Genomic DNA, 20,164 nt, shown 5'->3' with positions numbered 1-20,164 from the left:
AGCACCATGACTGTTCGGCGCGAGGTGCGTAAACTCGGTTCCCATAGCCGAGCAGTTACCTATATCCACACATCACACAGGAAAATGTCAAATGCCACCTCGCATGGTGTAAGGAGCGTCGAAACTGGACCCTAGAAGAATGGAAAATTGTTGTGTGGAGTAATGAATCACGGTACACAATTTGGCGATCCGATGGTAGGATATGGGTGTGGCGAATGCCTGGTGAACGACATCTACCAGTCGACTGTGAAATTCGGGGGTGGTGGGATTACAGAGTTGTAATGGTTCTTCTGGAGGGGGCATGGCCACCTAGTTATTTTACCTGGTAATATTACAGCACAAGCTTACGTTGACATTTTAACCACTTTCATGTTGCCTACCGTCTAAGACCAGTTCGGGGATGACCATTGCGTCTTTCAACTCAATCGAGCACCCATCAACACTGAAGGGCTTGTCGGGGAGTGGTTGACGACAACTACGTACCACTAATGGACTGCCCTGCACAGAGTCCTGATTTGTATCCGACAGAACATCACTGGGATGTTTCGAAACGCCAACATCGTGCCAGTACACACCGACCCACATCGATAACTCTTCTCATTTTGGCACTCATGGAGAAATGGGCTGCCATTCCCCAGGAAACTTTTCGCCGCCTGATTGAGAGTATGGCTGCGAGAGTGAAGGCTGTCATGAAGGCTAAGGTTGGGCCAATGTGTTCCCATGAAGGGCTTCCCAAAACTTTACTTCATTTTGAGGTAGGTGTCGGATACTTTTGATCACATAGTGTATACTCATCATAGAGACATGACTCTCAGTTCCGACGTCAACCACAAATTCCGACTTCTTTTGATGACAAATCGACAGATGAACGAGCTGAATTTAAGCTTAGACAAATACACAAGAATTGCACGTTTAATAGTATAAGATTGTAACGTATTCACGGGAAGCAATTCGTGATTTACTCTTCTATCCAATTTGTAATACATCTCTCGACACGTTATTATACAAACTTATCAAATCGGTATGATCCGGTTGGCAAGGACTACCCGAAGGTGTGCACGAATAATTTACTCACTTACGTTCACAAAATCGTATCTTTGTATTCACATTATTCATATTTATGACTGAATATCATAAGTAGATGAATTAGCTGTCAATGCTTCGTAATTCACACTCATAAAATATAACGGAAAGAGTATCTCAGTAAGATATCATCATTCATGTCAATGACCGCGTAGTAATAACATTTGTTTAATACGAGTACATCCAAAAACACCGAACTTCCGTTAAGAATAAAGGGAAGAAATAAAGATGTTTTTGAACTACAGCAAAATGTGATTCAGGAAATAAATAATATTATTAATAATATAATTACTCTGAAGGAATTTGTAACTTACAGGCTAAGTATAACAATCAAAACTCAACAACACCTAGCACGTAAATATACTTGGAATAGCCGTGGGACGAGGTCAATTAAATTTTGTTACGCTGTCAATATAAATGTTGCACCTTCGATTCGAGATGCTAAATTAAATAAAGAAAGTCATGAGGTTATTACTTGGTACTATCTACAATGCTAGTTTCGTAGAGGATAGTTATCACAAAATTAAATATAAAATTATAAAATATGGCTACTAAAATCTTGTATTATGATTTGACTTGGCTTTTCGAGGGATGGGCCCTTACAAATACGCATGCTTTGCCCCATTGTGAGCCCTATATAAGCGGTGATTGTCGAAGTCCTCATGCTGACATAGAATGGAATTCTTGAATCCGATGGTGACAGGTGGGCCAACCTCCCTCAGCAGTAATAGAGCCAGGTCCCATTCGCAGGCGAGTAACCTGATAAGCGCCATGGCTTGAATCCCAAGCCCTTCCTATATCAGCGTTGTAAACCAATACTACCATCAGAAAGTCATCCCAGCCTATTATTACTATTTCAAACGATATATAAAATGAGGGTACGGTGGAGAGTGTTGGTGGAATGATAGACAGAAACAGGAGTACCCGGAAAAACGTCTGCTTTGTCAACGACAAATTCCATCACGACCTGGCCGAGGATCGAACCTGGGCCTCGTGATTCGGATACCAACGCGCTAGTGCTGAGCCACAGACGCGGCATCTCACATTATAAAAATATATCCAAATTGCAGAGACTCCCATAAATGTCAATTTCTTAACTCTACATACAAAGAGTGTCACTTATTGAAAGACCGAGAGCTCTTCGTCTTTTACAGGGATTCCAAAAGAAAAACTGAAATAATGTGCAAAGTCCTCAACAGTAGTGGATGATGACAGTAGGCTATAAATGCTGAATTTCATGTATCATACCACATCGGCATATATATATATATATATATATATATATATATATATATATATATACACACACACCTCTATTCCTATCTTATTATTCTTTCTTTCCATATTCCCCATTTTTTAATTCCTTGTTTTTACTTTCATATTTCATTACTTTCACATCACTATCAATTGAGGAGCTTATTTTCAAAACGCCCCTTGTCCATTCCCATAACTTTGAGGGAAATCACGAAAAATGATTTTGGGTCTAAAAGTTTCGTACCAGCTAGGCAAGAGACACTGTGAAACAAAAAAGATTGGGTGATTTAGAATCAAATGGGAACATGAGCGTCTTTGCTTCCAAAGCTGGAACTAATATTCTGACGCAATTTTGCTGAGGTCAAGGGTCAGTTCAATTCCAATAGTCACTTTTAATGCAAGATTTTAGTGGTTTAGAGGGCGTTCTGAAGCTTAAATCATGACAGTTGTATGTAGAGTTATATTTGAAGAATGCATGGACACAGGAAGCTCATTTTCGTTATCAGGTGGACAAGGGACGTTTTGAAAATGAGTTCATTTTACTAAACAAATATAGACCTATACATACCTACTTAATTCCATATGAAACCATCCATTTATAATAAATTAACCTACAAACATGTCGAAGCCGTTAACGTAGATCAGGCGACAGCGCTTTGCCTACTGATCTGTAGCTTTGCTTGGACTGATCACCTGATTTGGTCTTTCCGAGGTTTCTTCTAACTGTAAGACGAATGTCAGGTAATTCCATGGCGAATCCTCGGCTTTGTATTGCCAAGTACTATCTCGCTATCATCAATAATATCGACGCAAAAAACCTAGTAGCCTACTACTAACTTCGCCCTACTCCATAGGCATCCAGCAATACGTGGAAATGAAGCATGTAACTAATATAAGAAAGTCCATTGAAAACCGGTCGGAGGCTTTATGTTCCGTTCAAGTTCACCGAGCCCCTGTAGAACCGAAACTCGCTTTGCGTTTGTTCAATCTTTGCCTTTCCTTACATATGTTCGGTGCCTTTCTCCTTAGTTCCTTCTCTCCCTGCGTCTTTATGCTTTAGCTGTATAAGGATGTCAGGCACATATTTTGCGAAGTTACGTAATAGTAATGAATATAGGTAATTTTTGTTGTTGTTAAACATTCACAGAAATATACGTATAAATAAATCAAACAAAATATTGCCTATTTAAAAAAAAAAAAACACATATGTTCATGGTACCGACTAGTATTGTGCAATGTTCAAACATGAGAGAGGAAACCAAGACATTACAAACTTTGTTCTATTTCATATGAAACCTAATCGCAAGATTTGTGCTCAAAACCTTAAGCGATTTAAAATAGTGTCCTGCAATGTTCGAACGTGAGAGCGGCAACCAAGATTTTATAAACTTCGTCTTATTTAATATGACAAACTAATCGCAAGATGTGTGCTCAAATCCTTAAGCGGTTGACATGAAGAGGTGGGAGTGGACAGCGAATTTTTTTTATATAACAAGTTGGAACAAACACATAGGCCTTCTTCTGCAGAGTGAATATCGGCGAATATCGAACTTCGCCATTCTTGACAAACTTGGACAGAACATACCGCCTGTAATGCACGACGCTAGTTTAAAGCATAGAGGCATGGGAGAGGAGGACAGCAAATATTTTCAAATATTTTCATAATATTGGCGAACATCATCGGCAAATATCGAACTTCGCCATACTCGCCATAGTATTTGTCATGCACGACGATAATGTGTAGTATGAAAATAAAATATATTTTTTTAAGGGCTGGATAGTATGTTATAATTATGTATAATATTATGAAAATGAAAACATTTATTTAAAATGTTGGATATTATTTATTAATTATCTCGCAAACGGCTCGTTAGCGGACCCAAGTTTACTGGAACGTTTTTACTTCTATTATCGTAAACTTTCAACCGTTTCAGTTTTCGCTATTAATTTTAATAGATCCTGTATACACCATTAATTTCTGTATTCCTTTTTTTTGTTATTTACATATTTATCATCTTCGTCTTCTTCCTTTTGCATATTATGTTGTTGAGGGCATGTATTTCCGTGGACTGATACAACACAGAAATTACATCATAATACTACAACGACAAAAAGTCTATGAGCGTCCATACTCTACCTATCTATCATGAATAATTCTTAAATTTAAGAAAATTAAATTCGTAAGCTATAACAGTAAAGTTTCCTGAATGCAAATTTTCTATAATACCATTATTGTCTGGTGCTTCCAGCGAAGTTGCGTAACGCACGTGAAGGCTGTTCGTAGCTGCGGCTGCACGTAAGCCGCAGGGACCAGGTGTTAATTGTGTCTTGGAACTTGCTATAACTTCCTTTCCTGTATTATTCAACACGCTATTCGTAAGATTCACTAGTTGAAGATAGTAATTATTTTACAAACAAATTTACTTTTAAAGTAGAGTTCTTGAAAAACAGATGTGGTTTATAGTGATAACGCGAGAGTAAATCTCGTGAATGTGATAGTAAACAAGATTTGCCGTACATGCTTCTTATTTAGAAAACGAATTAGACTCAGATGTCTCACATTCTGTTATGATTTTCGAGTCCTAGCAAAGATATCACACATGGAACTTTTAATATCAATTGTGTAGAGCTCGGGAAAAGTGGCATAAATCATTTTTATTATTAATTTACTGACAACTTACGTAACATCTGCTCGCTTGGGAAAAGAGACATAAGTATTTCTCCCATTACAATAATTCATACAGAAGAAAATCCAATCGACATAAACCAGTGTGAAGACAGTTTTTTCCTTCTCCTGTAAAATTAACATTCTTGACTTGTGCCACTTTTCCCGAGCACTACAGAATTTACTTTGGATATGTTCATTCAATATTATCACATAGCATTATTAATTGGGGATCTTCACCAAAATTGACACAAGTCCTCAAATTGCAGAAAAGAATACTTAAAATTATTAAATAAGTTTTTATTCGGACTGAAAGTATAAAATTTTTCAGAAAACTAAAAAACCTTACCTGTATCCTTACTTACTTACAAATGGCTTTTAAGGAACCCGTAGGTTCATTGCCGCCCTCACATAAGCCCGCCATCGGTCCTCATCCTGTGCAAGATTAATCCACTCTCTATCATCATATCCCACGTCCCTCAAATCCATTTCAATATTATCCTCCCATCTACGTCTCGGCTTCCCCAAAGGTTTTATTCCCTCCGGTCTCCCAACTAGCACTCTATATGCATTTCTGGATTCGCCCATACTTGCTCCATGCCCTGCCCATTTCAAACGTCTGAATTTAATGTTCCTAATTATGTCAGGTGAAGAATACAATGCGTGCAGTTCTGCGTTGTGTAACTTTCTCCATTCTCCTGTAACTTCATCCCGCTTAGCCCCAAATATTTTCCTAAGCACCTTATCCTCAAACACCCTTAACCTATGTTCCTCTCTCAAAGTGAGAGTCCAAGTTTCACAACCATACAGAACAACCGGTAATATAACTGTTTTATAAATTCTAACTTTCAGACTTTTTGACAGCAGACTGGATGATAAAAGCTTCTCAACCGAATAATAATAGGCATTTACTTACTTACTTACAAATGGCTTTTAAGGAACCCGAAGGTTCATTGCCGCCCTCACATAAGCCCGCCATCGGTCCCTATCCTGTGCAAGATTAATCCACTCTCCATCTTCATATCCCACCTCCCTCAAATCCATTTTAATATTATCCTCCCATCTACATCTCGGCATCCCCAAAGGTCTTTTTCCCTCCGGTCTTCCAACTAACACTCTATATGCATTTCTGGATTCGCCCATACGTGCTACATGCCCTGTCCATCTCAAACGTCTGGATTTAATGTTCCTAATTATGTCAGGTGAAGAATACAATGCGTGCAGTTCTGCATTGTGTAGCTTTCTCCATTCTCCTGTAACTTCATCCCGCTTAGCCCCAAATATTTTCCTAAGCACCTTATTCTCAAACACCCTTAACCTATGTTCCTCTCTCAAAGTGAGAGTCCAAGTTTCACAACCATACAGAACAACCGGTAATATAACTGTTTTATAAATTCTAACTTTCAGATTTTTTGACAGCAGACTAGATGATAAAAGCTTCTCAACCGAATAATAACACGCATTTCCCATATTTATTCTGCGTTTCTTTTCCTCCTGAGTGTCATTTATATTTGTTACTGTTGCTCCAAGATATTTTTATAACTATGATGTCGCACCATCTACCCTTAAGTACTAAATATGATAACCTGTCACTGATAAATTCGACCTTTTTTACTGCTGATTTTATTCTTTTATGAACAAAGAATCCTGTTCCTAATTGGTGATTATTGTTTCCTTCCCCATAATACAATAAGTAATCTCCTATTTGTGATATGCCATTCCCATCTAACCTAACCTCTTGTACTCCCATGAAGTCTATTCTATATCTAGCTAGTTCTTTAGCTACTAATTTTACCCCTCCTGTTGTATAAAGACTAGTTACGTTCCAAGTGCCAAATCTCAAAACCTTATTCCTTTGCTGTGGTCGTGCCAGAGAATCAGTCCTATTCCGAGGCTTATTGTAGGGATTCGTAACAAGCTGTTTTTTTACGGTGATGGTTTGTTAGCCCTTCGCCCAACCCCCCAAGCTGGAGGACCAGCATTTCCCTTATTTATTCTGCGTTTAATTTCCTCCCGAGTGTCATTTATATTTGTTACTATTGTTACCTGTACCCACCATATATATATATATATATATATATATATATATATATATATATATATATTAGAAATAGCGTGCTTTATTCATCAAAACAAAGGCTCCTTTTATAAAATTCAACCTACCATGATTATAACAACAGAACATCCCAAAACATACATTTGAATTACCACAGTCTTACCAGAAGTCTTAACAGCATATCATATAGAGGCAACAATTTATACAATAAACTTCCACAAAATATCAAAGAACTTAAGATGGGAAAAATAAAAAAGAAGTAAAGAACATTTTATTAACACATATGTCATTTTGCACAAATGAATATCTAAATTTAAAATTTTAGTAATCACGTTCTCTCCTTGATACCGCTCTTGATCATTTTATGTTCCAGGTAACCGAGAGTAGAAATCAAGACTGGGAAAATGAAACGGAGAAGAGACTGGCTGGAACAGTGGAGACTGAAGATCGAGCTTATATAAATAAGATTTTTTTTTGCATGTAATTTGGTATTAAGTTGTACTGTAATTTATATATTACCTTACCCATATATAATCCATACTATTTTTCACTTTCAATGTAAATTTAAAGGATTACTAGTTTTGCACGCGAAGTTTATTTAGAATTAAGTTTATTTGTATGTTATGTTATTTTTATTGTGTACTGACGATATCATGAATGCTTGTAATTCTATCGGTTAATAAAGATCTAATCTAATTTCCAATTTACAAAGCACAAAAATAGAAACAAATGCTTCTGCATATGCATTTAATATAGCTTACTTGCTCAATGAACAGGTTGGTTTCTGATGCAGTAAATTACCCTTTACCATTACAGATTATGATATAAGTTGGCTAGTTGGTTTCTTTTCAGTCAGCGCATTTAACAACTACCATTGGTTTTTCTCGACTGGCTTCGGATTAAATGGTATTCATTTTCTACGTAGTCTGTGCATTCCACACATGCATTTCTTTACACATAGAATGTTGTTGATCAGCGAGGTTCCGAAGAGAGATGATCCTGCTCTCCTATGTCAAGGATCTCCGCTATTGTTAACAAAGTAATACACTGTACAAGTGTACAATATCTATTATCAACTGAGTAAAGGCGGCTTCCACATCTCTGACAAGTAGTGAACCAACCACATGGAGTCAAGGGCTTAATTTCTCATTTAACTAAAAATTTATCGCCCTCGCTGTGACCTTGTCTGTTTTCGATCCAGAAGAAAGTACTGTAACTACCACACCACAGATGACAACAGACAAAATGTTAAGTTTAATATTCCATCTGATCTCATAGAAGAACCGCCCAACCGTGAAAGCTTTCTGGTTGATCAAATTCATACTGCTGGCAAATCTCTAAACTGAAAATTACGAATCGAGGCATTCAAAACTTGCACCTTCCTAGTACTGTTATATGAGTGCCAAATGACAAACAGATAACGCAAAAATACAGAAGCGTGCCAGAGGAAAATGGAGAAAAATAATAGGCATAAAGCCGAGAGACAGGACTTCCAACAAGAGACTACAGGAAATCACAGCTTCAGAGAACATTGCGAAAGGAGCTACAAGGATAAAGTGGAAGTGGGGAAGACATGTGGCGAGACAGTAACACAGCCGATGGGCAGATAGCTACCGTTTGGGACCCCAACACAGGCAAGAGGACTAAAGGCAGGCCAAGAAGAAGAAGATGGCAGACTCCTTCAAGCAACTGGTAGAAGCTCACTCCACCAGGATCGCCCGATGGAGAAGTGCTTGGAGAGAATTAGGTCACAAACTCGAAAAAAAAAACAATAATGTGAAATGTGTCATAATGTACGATAATTAACAACTTTACTTGTATACTTGCATTATTGAAATTGTACTAGTAATATTGAACTCATCGTTTCGATAGAGTATGTAAAGATTTCATCAGACTGGGAATTGAACTCCCAAATTTATGTTCCAATTATTCTGTCAAGTCTTGCCTCATTTAAATTGTCTCACTTGAATTAAAATGCTTTGCTTCATTTAAAAGAATGTACATTTGTAAAACCTATAAAATGTAATTACAAAGTCTAAGGTTTTAATTCAAGTCTGACCTCAAGGTCAAGGAAGATGACGGTCAAGAGATTCCGTTTGGAAGGACTTTGGTCTAACCTCTCCTTACCACTGTAGTCTGCTGAAATCTATATAAACGCTCCACACATTGTAAAAGTGCTTACTTGGTATAATATTCAAGGTAAAAAAGGTTGTACTTGTCACTTCACATCGAGAACTTAGCTTCTGCACGAAAATAAGAATCCAATATTTAGACTATAAGCAACACATATAACGTACCCTCCTTAAGCCATGGTTTTTCTGAACCGACGCACGCGACGTGCGAGGTGCAAGGTCCGCCTCGCACAAATCCGGACACAAGAGATAGTGAGTGGTTTCTATGGCTGCGAGGTACGCAGACCTAGCATCTCGCAGTTATAGACACCACTCACTATCTCTCGTGTAGTCCGGATTTGTGCGAGGAGAACCTTGCACCTCGCACGTCGCGTGCGTCGGTTCAGAAAAACCATGGCTTTACGTGGAGTTTTTAAAGGTTTGCAAATGCTTTTGTTTTACAGCCTTTGCGTCATCGCATCAAGGAGCATTTCCATTAAATTTTCACTTAATGTTGTAAGTACAGTTCAACTTGGTTATAGCGCCATCGAAAGAAGTAAAGAAATTATGTACTTAGCAATAAACAAGTGTAGTTATAAGAAAAATAATAAACACAGTAAATTAAATTAAGGAAGAAATACATTCACAATATTGTATTACGCATTCCGTACACGATTCTAGTTTAATATATAATTTCATATAGGCCTGCACAAGAACTTTTTAGAATACTTTACATCATTCTTGTCTTTTTTTTATCTTGAAAAATAACACGGTACCGTACTGGATAGTAGTAAATATTGAATTACGGAGCGGAATACTATAATATAAGTATTCATAATTAAGAATCTGGGTTGAAAAAATGTGTAATTTTTTTCTGCTTTCGTTTTGCAAAATACTGCATCTGTAAATCATTCTCAATTCTTTTTTATCCAAACCAAATTCACGGCACATATCAGCTTTCTTTTTACCATTCTAAGTTTTTCTAACAATACCTTTCAAGTATAAAAATGTTCTTTGCTTTGCACCTCGCTCCATTGTATTGTATGTGACACCTGTTTGCAAACTCAATGTTTGAAGTTACAGTCTAAACTGAATGTCTTGATTACAGGACTTATTTGTAACGGATTTTGGTATGACAAAATAAAGAATTTGGCCTAATCCACACTCCTCCCTCCTTTTTTTTCCCTTCAGTTCTTGGCCGTAAAATTCTGTTGTCACAGTAAGTGAAAACGGTATTGATCACTAACGACATAATCGGCTGTCTTCGAATTCTTCTCAACGAAAGTCTCTGTTTAATGTACCCTTAATATTAATTTTAAGGGATTCACATTGTTGTTAAATGCAGCTATAAACGAGTTGCTTATTGAAATGTGTCGTTATCAACAAAATAAATTACATTTGTTTAATACAGGTAAAACCGTACTTCTTAACGACTGTCACTGTAGCCATGGTGCTCTAACCAAATTCAACTGTAATTTCTTTTTCTTATTTTAGTGGTGAATTTAAACTACTGAGAAAATGTAGAATAGTTGTGAAACAAAAATACCAGAAAAAATCGAACCTCATACATTAATTTTATAGCATAGTAGGTTTCTTGGATGAGAAGACATAACTACATTTGCGCTAACAATGACTGATGACGAGAAATATAATATGTTTATAGCCTTCGTGGACACTTAAAGGACTTCAACGTAAATGACTGTATAACGCCTGTACTTAAATTAAACTTGGTTACTGAAATTCGAAGAAATTACGTTCTAAATGTCTCTCTCTTTAACGAGACTAATGGCATAATTATACACCAATATTTCAACAGAATCATCAGTACATTGTTTAATTAACTCAAGTTCAATTATTAGAATTAAGGAAGCGGACAATATTGGTTAACGGTTGTCATCTACCTTCAAAGATGCCTTGGCTCGCTCCATGCTCAACGTCGTACGAATTTTGAGTCAACAACAAACATTCAAAATAACAGGGGATCCCCTGAATATACGAACGGCAGCAAGGTCACAAATAGGTTTATATATATGATAATTACAATTGCACGAAAGGTGATCTCATGAAGATTGTTTCCGTCTCTGAAGAGAAACAAAACGATTAACCGCTGCTAATTATGTTTCAATTTGCACACATTGGTATGAATAAAAAATAAGGATCCTTACAATTGAATAACTCTCACTGAATGACTATGAAAACAAAGGGTTCACGGATTTTATCGTACGCAGGGTGCGAATTAAGATTTCTGATGAGGGGAGGATAGAATCCTAGGTACAGAATACCATTCATAAAATTATTATTATCCCCATCCTACACGGCTCAACGCTTGGTCGCACTGACTTGCTTGTCCTGCATCTTGATTATAATAACTATTATATCCATGAGCAGGCTTGAGATAAGATGTGTAATTCCTAGGTTATTGATTGTAGTAACCTTGCCGGAGATGATAATACATCAATATTATTTCCTTTGCTTACTTTATACTGTACTTTATAAAGTATACTCGTATTAAAACAATTATTATGTTTTGTGAAAGGGATAGAAGTTATCCCTGGCAGGGATGTTAATATGAATTTATGAGAAGGGGATAACTTTCCAGCAAAGGAGGAGATCTCCCTCATTCCCCCCGTTAATTCGCACCCGGATCTTATGAAAAACACGACATGAGGAAATACAATGATGCCTATAGTACGAAAAATAAGTTTAATAGGCCTATTTCATTTAGTAACAATAACCTTGATTAAAAGTATGAATGTTGATTAGTGCACAAAAGTTAACTCGAACATACGTCCAACAACTGCAGTGTGGATCTGAGTGAAATGAACAACAGAGAAAACCCAAAGCAAGATACATTAGCATGGCATTGAGTGGAGATCAGGAGGGTTCAATTCTTATGACAGGTTCTTTTTTACTTGGTTATTTAACGATGCTGTATCAACTATGGGGTGATTTAGCGTCGATGGAATCGGTGATAGCGAGATGGTATATGGTGAGATGAGACATTCGCCTTACGTTTGGAAAAATCTCGGAAAAAATCCAATCAGGTAATGAGCCCAAGCGGGAATCGAACCCGCGCTCGAACGCAACTCCGGATCGGCAGGAAAACGCCTTAGCCGACTGAGGTACGTCGCACAGTGGTTCCAAATACAAATCTAGCAGGACAAAATTAATAACTCTCCTTGTTTCTAACAGATTTACATAAAATTTTGTATACAGGTTACAATTGGCATTTTGCATTTGCGTGTAAACTCTGATTACGATTGGATAAAATAAACCACCCTTTCACAGGGGTTGAATTTTAAAGAATTATACTAATTTTACAAAACTGATTTTCGCAGGGATTGGAACGAAATCACAAAGGTATTATATACTTTCTATTTAATTTGAATGTGTGAAAGATGCTAAAAATACACAACAGTCGTAGATATTAAGTCAAATATCATTTAATTTTTTAAATAAAATAGCCTACATATTAAAACAATTTTAACAAAACCTCTAACTCTGGTTAAATAAATCTAAATTTGAAATATTTACAGATATTTTAGAGAGTTGTAACTCTATTAATTTTCAAACATAATCATCATAATCATCATCATCATCATCATCACCATCGTGATCCTGGAGCAGTCTCAGGAAGTCTACAACAGAAGATACACTTTTTCTACTCTTTTGGCGTTAGTTACGAAGACTGCTTACCATCGGGCCAGAGGAAATTCATCAAATCCATCATCATATCGGCTCTACAAAATTTGCGCGCGTGATAAGCTTATTCCCTGAAATTCTTGTAATCTTTAGGCCTATATCGGACTTCTTGGGGTTCCTCGGACATCATCCCAACAAAAGTACAGATTCCTTTATCAACTGCGCACCACGGATAAGTATTTTATGCACACTTTGCGGTATATAATACCACTTATATTTCTGGATGTATAATTCTACAGTGCACAAACAGTATTTTTTCAAACTCTCCCACTGGCGATTGTTTTAAGCAGTGGTCGGCAAAGATTACGTCATATAAAATGCAGCCCGCAATACACAGCAAACGGGAATGTAGGAGAGAAGGATATCCAGATTGCTTAACATTGAATGAACAACTGTTGGCTAAGGGGAGAGAAATCATGCTTTACCCCTCCGCCCTGCTTGTAGGCTATATTAAGAAGTTGATTCGCGAGTTACGAAATGACGACCACTGGTTTTAAAGATGGTTCCAAATCACCGAATTAAGCCTTCATCTACGCCAGTAGCTTCTGATGCCAAACCTGAAGAACCTCCGTGCGCTGATCCCGTCATAAGTCGTACCAAATTCTGGTTTGGGAATGTCGACAAGAAGTCCCATTTCTTTACGTAAGCGATCTTGTTTTCTTTTCTTTCATTCATTTTAGTGGCCCTTTCTGAGTAAAAACTTAACACTTGCTTTACCATTTCTGCTGCATCAGGCCTATATGTTGGTCTTAAATCCATTTCTGCGATAAGAGCAATTTCATCAACCAAGTGTGTTTCCACCAAAGGCTTCAGCTTCCTCTTCTGACTTTTCTCAGCACATTCATGAAACGGCTTTTGTGGACGATCTTTGTTTTTTAGTTACTAGACACAGTCTATTTTTTTAAAAAGTCATTTTAACACTTAACCAATCCTTGTATTTTCTTAAGAAAATGTTATAATACATAGAGGCAATTAGTCCATTGCTCTTTAAGTTTCATTCAGAATTCAGCACTTTTTTCTGCACTAATTTACAATCATGTCCCTCAGAATCTCCTAAAACATTTTAATTAATACATACCGGTACTCAAACACACAGGCTAATCTTCTTACAATATTATTTTCTTTTCACGAAATGTCAACTAGTTCTCTTCTTAGAATTCCGTCCACCATCACTAAAATATAAATAAAAGGAGAAGGTGGTTGAAGTTGGTTATAAAACCTTTATAATTACATACCTAAATGACTAATGTAAATGCTGAACCTGCTTTGACAATGGCCTTTTGTGGCCTTTGCTTTTGCGGGCCTGCTACAGCAAATAAAATTTTAAAAATTTTCATGGAACACTTCTCTGTGTATTAATGAGTATTATAACTAAATAACACAATGTTAAAGTTCGAAAATGCACTAAAAATGTAGGGAAATATCTGTAGTTTTATTCACCGAAACTCGAAGGGGATTGGCAATATATTATATCTTCACACATCGATGTTCCGAAGGTAACTTGCCGAGCGATGCTAACGAGAAGAGAATGTCTGTGCTGAACACTTGAATTCTACCCGCTCCTGCACAGACCACAATTATTTTTATGGAAAACTGAATAAGAATTGTAGATACACGACTATTTAGGATTATAGAACTGCAGTATTTATATTGTTTTGAAGATCAAACATTTATACCTTTTGTCCAGTCAGATTTGAGTTTGGAACCACTGTGCGTCGGTGGCATAAAGTTGTGTCCTTATAAAAGTTCCTTAATTTGCCGCATTGGGTCCGAGTGTGATAGCTCTGTTCCGATGAGAATGATGGGAAGAAATTGGTTATAAATGTTACCTATCTGACAATTTTAAACAGATATTATGAATACCCATTATTTACAGGATTTAACAGTTATATAGAATTAATATTATTATTGAACTATAAAATCGTCTTCTTGTACAACCAGGTTACAATTTCAGTCGGAGACAAAGCATCTACATATATTAACCACGTTTGCTCAGTTGGTCAGTGATTAGATGTTGGAAAACCTGTTACGTTTGAATATTAAAGACAGTTCGTTGCGTACCTGCAGAGATTAGCACATTTACAGTGACGCAGATGTAAAAGGAGGGATCAGCGGACATGTATTCCCTATCTCAAACAGCTCCTAATGTCATGCCCTACAATCCCACGGAGAATTTTAAAATATTTTAAACATCCTGTATATTTATTTTATTGGGTTATTTTACGACGCTGTATCAACATCTAGGTTATTTAGCGTCTGAATGATATGAAGGTGATAATGCCGGTGAAATGAGTCCGGGGTCCAGCACCGAAAGTTACCCAGCATTTGCTCGTATTGGGTTGAGGGAAAACCCCGGAAAAAACCTCAACCAGGTAACTTGCCCCGACTGGGATTCGAACCCGGGCCACCTGGTTTCGCAGCCAGACGCGCTGACCGTTACTCCACAGGTGTGGACCAACATCCTGTATATAAGTGAAATTGGCACAAATAAAACATTCAAGTAAAATCACACACACACACGAGTATATCAAAATTAATAGCGTATTCATAGGATTCCAAACACTGTACACTCTATATAACGACGACGTGATGCAGCAAATTATCGGAAATACGCGCTTAGCTGTAGATTATTACCGACTCTCGGACTTTTATTACGGTGTGAAAGCTAACAAGACGTGATAATTCTCTGAACCACGATAAAATCGAAGTTTTCTCGCGCAATTATTTTTATCACCAGGTTATGGGGAGATTTCCTCCCTGTTGGAAAGTTATCCCCCTCTCATAAATTCATATTAACATCCCTGCCAGGGATAACTTCTATTCTCCTCACAAAATATAATTGTTCTAATTCGAGTATACTTTATAAAGTACAGTATAAAGTAAGCAAAGAAAATAATATTGATGTATTATCATCTCCGGCAAGCTGACAACAATCAATAACTTAGGAATTACACATCTTATCTCAAGCCTGCTCATGGATATAATAGTTATTATAATCAAGACGCAAGACAAGCAAGTCAGTGCGACCAAGCGTTGAGCCGTGTAGGATGGGGATAATAATAATTTTATGAATGGTATTCTGTACCTAGAATTCTACCCCCTCATCATCACCCATATTGAAGGGCAGATGGTTTTATTTTATAAATCTGATATATATATATAGGAGGTAATCAAATCGATACCAAAAGAGACTAGAACACTTGTATTCCATTTCTAGTCCCATCAACGACACTGTAGTTTCGTCACTTCTGATAGAGGGTAACTTTCTCGGAAAAGAAAAGAAAAGATAGTTTTAAACGTTGATTACTCACCTCCATCAAATTAGATAATGAGATTGATGGCACTCAGTCTAAACGCTTCTTATGCTCATCATGGTGCTTTGTTGTTAGAGAAACCTTCACCTGAATAAACAGAAATGTTGAGAATTAGGTATATTTCGAGATGACAATCTTTTTTTCAAATTCGTATAAAACAAAAGACAAAACAGACGTCATTAATATTCCAATGTTACAATTGACTTCAGTATTCCATTCGCTTTTACATACTAGGTGACTTACTATCGTAGGCTAATTATTGTGCAAACTTTAGAACTTTCAGCAAGTAGCCTTTAGAAATTCATTACATTAGAAATGTAACCACGTAAAAAACCACCTGACAAAATTTCCAAATCTCAAAAGGAATTTAGTCACTATGGTGATCACATGATTTCATCACTTGACACACAAAAATTGTGATGTAATAGGCGATTTCTAATCTTTACGGAAATACACATTTTCAACATTCGTGGATAATAAAATGTGGTTTTTGGTATCCTGTCTATTTACTAGTCTGTGAAGAGCCTTTTCCCCAAAACTAATGGACAGACGTTCTTTTAATAGTCAACAACAACAATTGCAGAGTCCATAAATCCGGGAAGTCCGCACATAAAATATAACAATTTTTACTTAATACAAACAGAAAATTGCTTGAAAATCTCGTAACTAAATTTCACAGAACAATAAAAAATGCTCTCTTCGTTTATACTCGTATTACATAAGAAATTGTGTTCAATAGACCACAATAAAACACTGCTTAAAAAGGCGTTATTACAGCATGCTTTGTTTTACGCATCATTTCATTATGCACGGGAAAAATAGAACCGTGTGTACACTGTTGTCAGCACGAAATCGATTTGAGTAAATGCCCGTTTCGAAAAATTCCCGTAAGATGACTAGGAAACCTTGACTCAAAATTGAGATTCGTTTAATCATGAATGTGTCATTTATTGACATCCATTATTTACCATGAAACAAAATGGAGAAAATCTAAACTAAAAAAAAAAAAAGACACACTTCAATAGATTTCCAATAACGATGTATGAAGATCAATTTCATGTCATATTTTATTACCATCTCTGATGGTCGTGATAACAAACAACAACTCAATTTAACAATTAACAAACCAATAAATCCATCAATGAAGATTTGAACTTGTCACTCGGTGCTTAACAGAATTAGCCAGGTGAATAATGACTGCATGCAAAGCTTCTCAGTAAGTGTTTTATCGTATTAATGTTCTTATTTGTCTAGAATATTCATACCACATGAAATAGATACGAGTTCATGTCAATTCCTATAATTATTCAATATAAATACACGTTTTGACTATTTTGGTAATGGTCACTGTATCTGAAATAGAATTATTTGAAACAGTAAGCTATTTAACCCTCCTATTACTATGGGGTAGTATAAGACCCCAAGAGCACTTTCAAAGTCGCGTTTCTTTTTTGTTTCGTTATCTAAAATTCTGAAACAAATTTACTTTCTTCTTTTGAGTGTGGTCTATCTAGCGATGTTTCGTTTTTTTTTATTTTATTTTTAACACACGAAAAATTATTATTTTTTTTTTTAAATACTGAGTACCATTGGTCCCATATAAAACTGGAGTTCTTTTTTAATTATTTAGATATCCTAAACAATGAAATAATTTCTAATACCTATTTTACAAAACGCAGAATCATAATCCTGATAAACGGTCTCCTATAAGGGATGTGTTTGAGACATGGGTAAACACGTTAGATCAGGATGCAGAACTGGTAGAAAGGTGGAAACATGTGGAAAGAGTTTTTCCACGTTCACAATCCCCCGGCCTTGAATTACGTATCTGTGACGTCGGCAAGCACACTGAATACATATTTCCTCTCCCCCTACCATATCCAATGACGTGTGGGGGTGAAAGGAAGGGATTAGTCACGTGATCCGGCTTGTGGTGTGTGCCACAACTGTAGCACAGTTTTGCACCCCGGCGTTATATTACTCATGTGTGTTATATGAGAACGTTATAATTGATGAACAACTGGTGACTTTCTGAGGCAGATGCCCTCAAAACTAGGAAAATATGTTATAAAGGTATGGGCTACATGTGACAGCACTACTTACTACGTCACAAATATACGAGTGTTTATAGGAAGAAATGGAAAAAGGAGAAAAGAAGTAAATCAAGGAAAAGGAGTAGTTTTGGACATGGTCGAAAATTTACAAGGAAGTGGAAGGAAGATCACAGCTGATAATTTCTTTACATGTTTGGACCTAACAAGAGAGTCAGAAAGAAAACATTATTAATACTACTTGGAAAAATAGAAAAAAATCACCCATAACTAGCCTACCAGTAAAATTATTTGCCTTGAGAAACGGAAGAGTTTCTCCTTCCTCTCTCTTTGGATTCCAACGATAAACTACTATAGTAGGATGGCAACATTGCTTCAAAGAAGGGGCAGAAAATAGTGAAGCAATAAAACATATTATACTCGACTAAATCGCTACAAAGTCAGATGTAAACATTACGGACAAATTGTCTCGAACTTACACTACAAAACGGATGACACGACGATGGCCTAGGTTACTTTCTACAATAAACTGGATATCAATGCACTGAATGCTTTCATAATTTGGAAGCTCATAAATATTCTAAACGAAAACTGAACAGTAAATATAAAAGAAGAGAATTTATCCTGGGGTTGAGGAACATCTTTAACATAGCAATCGAAGGAGTAAAGTTCCAGTAGCCCCTAATGTCATACAGAGGGGAACAAAACGCGATGTCGTAGTTTAGTCAATATAATGCTGTGTGTATGTACCAATACGTACATCAGTATACCCATGTAAATAAATTTAGCTGTTAAAACAAATTTTATATTGCTTAATTTACTTGGGGTCACCAATGACCCCAGTGGTATCCAATGTAACAAAATATTTCTGGTAGTGAGAGGGTTAATAGTTTTCCTCTGCTGATTTCATATTGAAAATTTTAACTGAACTACTTATTGTCATATTCATATAAAAATTACTGAAGGGTGTATGCACCGATTTAAAATTATTTTCTTTCTTTATCGTAGTTTAACCTCTCCATTTTAGGTTCATTTATACGACCTACGCCACACGGACCTTACAGGGCCGAGACTTGTCGGGAGAGGAATTAATCTATTGGATCACATAAATACTTTTTTGACCACACAAGGATAAGGAAGGCCTCCCCGGATGAGGGATCAGCTCAATGCCTGGGCCACCTCCGACACAACACAAACATTTAAGACATTACACATCATTCACTCACACATATGAAAGGATTAAGGGAAGGATCGCCGTCCATGGCCGGACTTTCAAGAGGTACAATCCCGGCATTTGCCTGGATATAACTGAGGAAAGCATGAAAAACCTCAGTTAGGATTGCCGGCCCCAAGGATGATTTAAAATATGTACCAATATTTTGAAGCTTATCGTCGTCGTCATCTCTGTCACCACCAGAACCGTAAACACTCAAATTTCGTACCAATAATTTATTGATCTGCCCATTTTTTCAACGGTCTTCCCAAATGTTTTTTACTTGGTTATTTAACGACGATGTATCAACTACGAAATTATTTAGCGCCGATGGAACTGGTGATAGCGAGATGATATTTGGCGAGATGAGACACAGGATTCGGTATAAAAAATTATGGTTTATTTAACGACGCTCGCAACTGCCGAGGTTATATCAGCGTCGCCGGCGTGCCAGAATTTTGTCCCGCAGGAGTTCTTTACATGCCAGTAAATCTACTGACATGAGTCTGTCACATTTAAGCACACTTAAATGCCATCGACCTAGGCCGGGATCGAACCCGCAACCTCGAGCACAGAAGGCCAGCGCTATACCGACTACGCTACCCAGGTCGATTAGGATATAGATTACCTGACATTTTCCTTACGGTTGGAGAAAACCTCGGAAAAAACCCAACCACGTAATCAGCACAAGCGGGAATCGAACCCGCTCCCGAGC

At 36.9% G+C, this 20,164-nt stretch overlaps 1 protein-coding gene across 1 annotated transcript in view; it reads right to left on the bottom strand.

Moving 5' to 3' along the window:
- The window catches only part of LOC138700010 (sodium-dependent phosphate transporter 1-A-like), a 135,970-nt gene extending 119,766 nt beyond the window's left edge, over positions 1-16,204 (bottom strand). Inside the window, exon 1 of the mRNA XM_069826289.1 lies at positions 16,183-16,204. The gene's annotated coding sequence lies outside the window, so the exon portion shown is untranslated. The remainder of the gene's footprint in view (positions 1-16,182) is intronic.
- Between the last annotated feature and the right edge of the window lie 3,960 nt (positions 16,205-20,164).

The sequence above is a fragment of the Periplaneta americana genome, chromosome 5 (assembly GCF_040183065.1).
Source record: "Periplaneta americana isolate PAMFEO1 chromosome 5, P.americana_PAMFEO1_priV1, whole genome shotgun sequence".
NCBI lineage: Eukaryota > Metazoa > Arthropoda > Insecta > Blattodea > Blattidae > Periplaneta > Periplaneta americana.
The sequence above is the reverse complement of the archived record's forward strand: the minus strand, read 5'-3'. Positions and strand labels throughout refer to the sequence as shown.